The sequence below is a fragment of the Chrysochloris asiatica genome, unplaced genomic scaffold (assembly GCF_000296735.1).
Source record: "Chrysochloris asiatica unplaced genomic scaffold, ChrAsi1.0 scaffold00134, whole genome shotgun sequence".
In the NCBI taxonomy this organism is placed as follows: Eukaryota; Metazoa; Chordata; class Mammalia; order Afrosoricida; family Chrysochloridae; genus Chrysochloris; species Chrysochloris asiatica.
This window is the reverse complement of record NW_006408652.1, coordinates 3325377-3335028: the sequence shown is the minus strand read 5'-3', so window position 1 is coordinate 3335028 and position 9652 is coordinate 3325377.

The following is a 9652-nucleotide window of genomic DNA, read 5'->3' as shown; positions in this document are numbered from 1 at the left end:
ATTGTGAACTGAGTTATAGTTTACATGGGAGAACATCGGCTTTACACCATTGTTTCATTGCTTCATTGCAATGATTACCATCTCCTCCATGCATCATCATTGAACAGTATTTCCCTCTGTTTTTTCTTTTTTGGGGGGCATGTGTACACAGAAACACTCAAGAATATATAATAATTTTTAAAAACCAAAGGGCACATTTGTAAGCCTGCCTGCTGGATGCCAGCACTCAGTCCCTCTCTTTCCATGAGTTTAGAGTCCTCAGCTGCTCCCTCTCCCTATGTCCTCATCTCTGCCTCCATCTCTGGTGTTGCTGCCTCTCTGGATAGGTTCCTGCATTTTTCCTGTGATCTTCTCCCTTGATGGTCCTAGGGTCCTCTGTTTCTGGACTGTAAGATTAACTGCTTTCCTCATTTTTGTTACAAAACCTCTATCTTGACATTTGTGAGAGTCACAATTAGTCATGATAACAGAGAAAGATGAGGCTTTCTGCTCCCGTAAAGATTTACAGCCTCGGAAATCCTGTACAGGGTCGTTATGAGTCGGTTCCGACTCCACGGCACATAACCACCACCAATGTCTAAGTTACCTGTCCGTATCAACCCTGTATACAGAGGGGATAGCATTGCTACTTGTTGGGAAGACTCCTTACCTCTCTGTTGGTACCTTGATCTACTATTTTTATAAGTATAGGTCAAGTTCGTCAAATTGTAGAAATTTACTCTCGATTCCTTCATTAAAAAGTGTTCTTTTTGTTTTTGTCTTCCTCTAGTTGAGTTCTGATTATCAAGCCATCGAGGCTAGGTCAAATGGGTACTATCTGCAGGTTTGGGCATTCTTGTGCGTCTCCCCTCACTTCATACCAGCTGGATGCTTCTCTCTCAGCTCTAGTCCTCCCTCCGTGGCTAGGTCTCTTTGTCTACTTTTAAGAATGTTGCCCTGACCATTTGCTCACCAGTAGTCTGGCCCATGAACAATCAGAGATGGTTAGTTAAGAAATTCAGACATTTATAAACAGACATGTCCTATCTTAGTGGATGTATTAGAATCATCTGATATCTATAATCTCTCATTTGTTGTTGTTAAGTGCCATCCATTCAGTTCCAATCCATAGTGACCATGTATAGGGTTTCTGAGGAGTGACTGGTGACCTTGAACCACCCACCTTGCAGTTCAAACCAACTTTGCAATCCAGTGCATTCACCCACAGCACCACTCCAGGACTCCTATGCTCTCCCAGAGTTATAGTTAAATTACCACACAGTGATCAAAGGTTAGAGAAAACTCGTTTGCTCATGAACTGAAATCCAACTGCCAATCTTTTCTAGAAAGGAATTCAACTCTTGGTGACATTTTGTATAGAAGAACTAAATGTTGCTTGGTCTTGTTTCATCTTCATAATTATTGTTATGTTTGAGGATATTTTATTGTGCCTATTGTATAGACCAAGTCACAAATGGTTTCCATCATTGTTGTTGACCCTTTAGTAATTGTTCTTTACTGATGTCATATATGAAGAAAAGGAACTAAAGTCTTGACATCTGTGCTGCTTAGGAACATTTTGGTAGTATTTTGTTTAAGACTGATATCAGTTAATTTATTCTATGACTAATTTAGATGTTTATTAAAATCTAAGTGAAAAAATGTAATGCTATATAGATGAATCAAGATTTGGCAAATCCACGGCACAGAATCACGTATACTGATAACAATATTGACACGTTTTATAGTATACATTTATCAAGTACTTATGCAATGGATATCAGTGGTTGGAACCACATCATCCACTCTCCATTTATTTTAGAGAAGCTGACGACAATATGATGTGTGAATGTGAGGAATGGAACTGCCGACGCTATATTACTACCATGAAGGAAGGTAGCCTTGGGAATAATCTGATTTAGGGAAGAGAACATCACAAGATTATCATAGGGAAATGGAACAGATGGCATTATAAACCTTTGGTTCAAGCTTGTGACTGAAGTATATTCACCCTCTGGATCTTCCAGTTAATGAGCCAGGCTGTTATTGAAATATTGAAATATGTCCAGGTTAGGTGTTACCATACTTACTGCAGTAGACATCTACTTCATACAGTTCATTCTGTGGCAGGCCTGTGCTCAGCTCTTTACATAGCTTATCTGATTTAAACTTCAACAAAACACCTGTAAAAGAGGCATGGCAGATTCTGGGACAGCCGTTTCTTCTGAGCCTAGATGTACAATCAGAATCTCTATTAATGCAGATCTCCAGATAGTAGTGATAATCAGTCAATTGGCGGTAACACCGACCATGAAAGCAGTCACCATCTCTGCAGTAAAGCAAGCTTCTCTGTCTTCCTGCAAGAGGAGCATCGTCAATGACTTCCTCTGTCCAATGCCTGAGGCCCAAGAGGCTCAAACAAATATAACTGTAGTATCTCCTCATGTTAGGTGTCCTGGTAGTGCGATGGTTAAGCATTTGACTGCTAATCGAAAGGTTGGTGGTTCCAACCACAAAGTCACTCCTCGGGATAAAAATGAGGCTGTCTGTTTCCATTAAGCTTTACAATCTGAAAAACCCCCATAGCGGGTCGCTGGGGGTCCAAATCCACTCAGTGACGGTGGGTTTGCTCTATTAAATGAACCTGTGACTAAATGCCTTGTTAATCCCTATTGTTATCTTCAAATCAGGAGCCAAATTCTCTTAAGAGTAGGGACTGCCCCGGAAGACATTTCTACAACATATTAAACATTTGTCAGTCTACTTTATTGTCAGAAGGATGACAATTATACTTTAAGGTTTCTTTTTTTTATGTTTTATTTTTTGGAGTCTATCAGTAAACCTGGCTGAGTTTTCAGTGGCTCAATCCAGGAAGAGGAATTCACAGTGCTCCTCTCTGGAAGACAAATTGCACCTGTACGTTTCCTGGGAGCTACATTAAAAGCTTGACACAGTCACATTTGATATAGTAGCAATTGTTACTTGTCACTGGCTGGAATGAGAATATCACCCTATCCAGTGACAGAAATTTCATCTCTGATTGTTGTTACCTATGAAGATATGTTCGCATCCAAGTGAGTGCTTCCTGGTATCACCAACTGATTGACAGGGAGTCTGCGGCAGAATGCAAAAAGCCATCAAAGAAGGAACATGAAAAGGCCGTCACTAGATCTTCAAATTAAGTAGCAAAATTCTGCTTATTCCATTGGTGAAGACGAACCCCTGTGCCCATGCTTATATATTTCTGATTGTCACTTAGTGTGCAGTAGAACTTGGCAGAGGCAGTTGCCAGTTGCTTGTGGAAATGAAATGGTACATGATTGTAGAAGAAAGAGACCACCTGTGCCTCCTTCCAGTATGTGTAATTATCCCTTAATGGTCCATGACAGGATTCAGCAATATTGATATTTCAGACTAACCAAATAGCTCTTTCATGCAGTACAGATTTTTACCAATAATGAAAAGGAATGAAAGTGTATTCTTTCTCAATATAACATCAAGAAAATTTGAATTATATTTAATTTCCTGGACATTTCTCTATGACAGTGTCTATATGCCATGTTAAAAACTATATATAGAAACCTCTATGACAATAATAATCCGGGCACACCGCTGAATATGATTCATAAAACCCCATTACTTCTGCCAGTGCTAGCTGCACTTTTTCATGTGTGAAGCTTGGCCTGAATCGGAGCATTCTTGTTATGTATGGGGATTCCTCCATATGCTGAGACAGAGCTCCTCTGTCATTCACTCATTCACTAATATTCACTATATACCACGTTAGGAGTCAGGGTGGCATAAGTGGGTTAAACATTGGGCTGCTAACCACAAGGTTGGTAGTTCAAGCCCACCAGCCAGTGCACGGAAGGAAAAGGAGGCTGCCCACTCCTGGAAAGATTTGGTCTCAGAAACCCTAAGGAGCCGTTCTACTTTGCCTGACAGGACCACTGTGAGTCAGAATTAACTTGATGGTAGTGGGTATGAACCAGGTACTAATTTTCCAGGCTTTGGGGAACATCAGTGAATAAAATAGCCAAACTGCTTGTGGAGAAATTATAGGAAGAGAAGGATATCAAGCCAATATACAAAATTTGTTTTTCACTCTATGTGAATTTGAAAGTGTAGTGGAACAAACAATAAATTGGGATCCGAGGTTCTGGAAGTTTTAGGGAGTTTATAGTAAGCCACTTTAAGAAGATGAGATTTAAGGAAAAACTCAGAAGGGGGTGAGCCATGGGAATACTGAAGGAAGAGTAATTCAACAGAAGTAACAGCAAATGTTTAGTATCATTAGCCCAGACATATCCTGTCATGTTAAGTAACAGAAAGAAATCTAGTGTGGCTGAAGAATGACTACAGGCGAGATGAATAGGAGAGTTGGAGTTAGAAGGAATTGGAAATAAAATTGAAATGGGGTCTTGTTGTCCACTATACAGACTTAGATTTTTACTCTGAGATGTGGAGACTTTAAAAGATTTAAAAGATTCTGAGTGAAGACATGATAAGCCTCCCTGAGATAGCTGCATTCCAACATGGCCCCTGATGTTCCCTTTACCCTATTATTCATGCCCTTGTGAAGTCACCTCCCACATTACATCAAGGTTGGTACATGTGTCCAAGACCCCTGGTGTGGTGTTATGGGATAAACACTGCACTGGTAACCTCAAGACCAACAGTTCAAATCCACCAGTCATTCTTGGATACCCTACACAGGGTCACTATGAATCAGAACTGAGTTGACAGCACACAACAACAACAACAACAACATATGTGGTTACAAATAACAACAACAGTTGGAGTTATAGTATATCTCTTCTGAGCTGAGATGCGCACAGATACTGTAACTTATGCTACCTTGCTCTCTCTTAGATCACTTCCCCGGACGAAGACAGCTGTTGTATCATGAAACCTCGTGGAGTGACTAATACAAAATACCTGCCATCATCCAGCAAGGAACTGATGGACAGTCAGCTTATTGACAGGGAAGACTCCTTCCAAAAGCCAAGTGATTAAACTATCTTGGAAGCACATCCTCCAATCCCAGTCAAGCCTTCAGATGGCTGCAGATCCAGCTGACAACCACTAGACAGACCATGAGGTTGAATCAATTGGCCAAGCCCCACCCAGATCATGACTATCTGAAAATGTGTGAGGTAATAAGCCTTTTTTGTCTTTATTTGCTATATTTGGACCCAGCTTATGACTTGGCAATAAGATGACTTAACACAGCCATTGTCTTCTATATTAAGAATAGACTGTGGGGCAGTATACTGGAAGCAGAGACCGTAGTGGCAGTCATTGAAAAGATAATCTGATCTTGGACTAGGATGATAACAGTAGATCTGGTGAAAATGATCGTCTTCTGAATTTATTTTAAGGGTATAGCCAATAGGATTTGCTGATGGATTAGATGTGGCATGTGAGAAGACAGCCCTATCATTTTTGTCTGTATAACTAGATGTATACCTTTCCCTTGATCAAAATGGCCAAGACTTTGGCAATACCAAATTTGGTGGATAAGATTGACACATCAGGAGTTCCGTTTTGGGTTTGTTGAGTTTGATGTGTATCTTAGTGGAGATGGGAGGTAGACAGTTGGATATTTAGGTAACCCTCTGTATCTTAAATTTGTACATCTGTGGATTCGATCAGCCATGGATCAAAAAAAATTGAAGGGGAAAAAAATGAAGTGGATTAAAGTAATCCCTCATAGGCTAAGAGGGACTAGAAAGTATGATTACAATAGCATTTTAATTTTATTAGATATTATAATTAATCTAGAAATGATACACAGTATATAGGAGGATGTGTGTAGGTTACATGCAGATATATGTGGTTATATGAAATTTATGTGGACTTGAACATCCTAAGATTTTGGTGTGGGATTGGAAGGTCCCAGAACCAATTTCCTGCAGATACTGGGGAGTGACTACATGTCTGGAATGTAGAAGTTGAAAAATATCAGATACTCTTTGTCAACCCCATCTTGTAGGTAGGATGTGGGCATATGACTTCTTTTATTAGTATGGTGTATTATATTGATTGATTTTCATTGGTTGAACACACATGCTTCCTGTGATAATTCCTACTTGGTCATGGTATCTGACATTTTGTACATATTGCTGAATTTGACTTGATAGGTTTTATTGTGAACTTTTGAGTATAGTTTTTATTGGAAAGTTCCATTATATTATATTGACTGATAATCTTGTGATATCATTTGTGGTTGGAATAAGGGTAATGAGTACTCATAGAGTGAATTGGAAATTAAAGAATTCTCTTTAATACCTTGGGTGATTGTGCATAAATGACATTAATTCTTATAAAATTAATTGATTGATTTTATTGAGGGTTTGTGTGTGTGTGTGTGTGTGTGTATTTATATAATGAATGGAAATATAAACCCCAGGAGGAAATGAAAAGCGTGCTGTTACATTGTGAGGGCTGTAGTCAATGTCGGGATACAAATTATGTATGAATATTTGAATGGAAAACCAATTTGCTCTGTAAAGTTTCACACAAATTATGATCAAAAGTTAAAAAATACCCTTCCAAGACTAAGACGCAATGGGAATACACGCTCTGATTGGTGACCAAGTTCGTCACCGATAAGGGGAAGTGAGGATAAAACAGCAGTGAAGGTGCGAGCTAAGCCCTACAACATTCAATAGAGTCCTGTGAACCCGGATGGAGACCTGGTTGGTCAGAGGTGTGGCAAGACCTGGGGACTCTTGGGCCCAGAGTCAGTGACATAGCCACAGAGGACTAGAGTGGAGAGTGAAGCGTCCAGCTGATAAGAAGAGAGGGCATATGCACAAGAACACCCACACTTTCAGATAATTATCACTTGACCTGGCTTCAATGACTGGATGATCAAACTTCAACCAGAAGAAGAAAGAAGAGGGGAAAAGCATAATCTGATACAATTTGACAAACTTGACCTACACCTATGGATGCAGTAGCTCAAAAGAGGGAACAAATCTTTACAGCAAGGATCATTCCCACCCCCTCCATACACAGAGTATACAGGGATGGGCAACTCGGACATTGGCTCCTCAAAATGGGGGCGGGGAGGAGATTCAAAGGCAAGTAGTGACTGGCTTACAAGCTTTAAAAAAGGAATCTAGATCCAAAGGGCATGGCGGAAGGTAGAATCTCCACTGAGTAGTATCCAATCTGTCCAGGTGGGGCTGATGAAAGGAAATGCAGATAGGTCTCTTGTGGTACAATAGTGAATAATTGTTATCAGAAGTGATTGTGAGGGTTGGAAATGTAATGGTAGACATTTTGTAGCAAGGAGGGGAGTGATTAACTTTCCAGTCTAGGAGCAGAGGTCCCTGGGACACTCAAGGGAGAAGAGTGGAGGGCATGACCCTACCCAGATAAGCATTGATGCCAGAGATGGAGGCAGAGATGATGACGTGGAGAGATGGAGCAGCTGGGGACTTTAGACACAGAGAGGGAGAGGGGCTGTGTGCTGACCTCCAGGGGGCAGGCTTTGGTTGGTTGATGATGCATGGAGGGGAATGTAACCATGGCAATGAAATGATATCTGATAGGATGAATGTAAAATTAATGTTCTCCCATATAAACTATCACATAATTCACAATAAAACATTTGAAAACAAAAAAATGTTAAAAAAGAAAATATATACAATAAAACATTCACCAGTTCAACGATTTCTAGATGTGTTGTTCTGGTGACGCTGTTTTACATTTTCACATTATGCCACCATATTGCTATCCTTTTCATAATCCTTTTACCACCATTAACATTAACTCCCTGCCGCTTAAACAAAAACTTCTATTTATGCCTCACTCCTACGATTGGTTACCACTGATAATCATTGGTTTCTATGTATTTGCTTATTTCCTACAGTGAGATCATGGAGTATTTGCTTTTTGCTACTGCCTTATTTTGCTCAGTATGTTTTGAGGTTCATGTATGTTGTAGCATGCATCAGAACTTCATTTTGGTTTGTGAATGTCCTGGATGGACCATATTTTATTTATCTGTTGATAGATACTTAAGTTGTTTTCACTTTGTGAAAATCAGTTTCTCGATTTCTGTTTGCGTTCTTGGTTTCACTAATTGTATGGCTAGAATGGGATTGCTGAGTTATAAATTCGTTATATGTTCAATTTTGGGGGAAACCATCCAACTGTGTTCTACCATTTTACACTCTCTACCAACACTGGAGCTCTGGTAGCGTAGTAGTTACGAGTCGGGCTGCCAACCTCAAGGTCAGCAGTTCGAAACTACCAGCTGTTCCATGGGAGAAAGATGAGGCTTTCTGCTCCTGTAAGGATTTACAGTCTCGGAAACCCAGTGCAGGATCACTAGGAGTCGGAACCCGACTCTCAAAGCAGGTTCCACTTTCTCTTCAAACTCTCCTTTACCAGCTGTTTTGGTCATTGCCATTCCGGTGTTATATAACTTATTGTTATGAATACAAATAATCTAGAGAGTATGATTTTAACTCATCTGGATTGTGTCTTGAATTTGGGGAGTTTCTTTTTTAAAGCTTTTATTGTGTATTATTGAGTGAGTGAAGGTTAACAGGGCAGATAACCATTTTTACATTCAGCAGATCATTTTAATGATTACAACCCCCTCCATGTACCCTTACCCAACAGTATTTATATCTATTACCTTTTTTTTTTTCCGCTGTATTGCATACCACAATTTAAATACATATTTGTTTAAATGTCCAAAGGACCCTTTTTGTAAAACAGCCTCCTGTCCACAGGCACGCAGTCTACATACTTAAAGTCCACTGTTGTTTTGTCTCTATGCCACTGTCTCTGTTGTTTCCACTTTTCTTTAGGATCCCTCACTCCTTTCGTGTTCTTCCCTCTTGATGGTCTTAGGGTCCTGTGTTCCTGAGATGACAGATTAACTGCTCCCTCCCTTTTAGTTGCACCTCTTCTACATTTACAGTTGTGACAATTGCCATTATACCTGATAATAATTACTCACAATTGAATGGTAAAATCTTATCCCACTCATCACCAGACCCATCTGAACATGAGTCTATTGCTCTCTCCCTGTATCATATGCTTGCTCCCTGTATCAAACATCTTTATTTCATCTGCATCTGGTAGGATTCTGTGTCATACGCTTGCTCCTGAACCATAGTTCTTTATCTTCATCTGGTTGAATTCTGGTCAGCAAGCCATCTATGCTAGGTCCATTGGGTACTGTCTGCAAGTCAAAGTTAAGAATGAAGCAGCCAGTGGATCTGAAAAGAGGGAGGTGTGCAAGAATTTGGGTTTTTTATATGATTGGGATTTTTTTATGTGATTCTGATGTGAACAAAAGTTGAGAACATCTGCTCTTGGGTAATTCCTAGGAATTTAGAAAGTAAAACAAACTAACAAATCTCCCTAGCCTGAGGGTTCTCCGCTCCTGACTTTCCACTTAACGTCCTCATCCTGTTGTCTGTCTCTGGAATGGATCTTTAAGTAGTCCAATTTCTTCATTCATTTCAGCTCTTTAGCCTTCTAGGAAATTTAGCATTAATAACTCAAATTTGCCCCTAGGAATATTAACACACGGCATTTTAAATCTATTGTAGCCTAATTGTTATAGTTTATTTGATCATTAGCAACACATTGCTTTCTTGTAGTTCTGTAATTTTATCTTTCTACTGTAAGGAGCTCTGGTAGC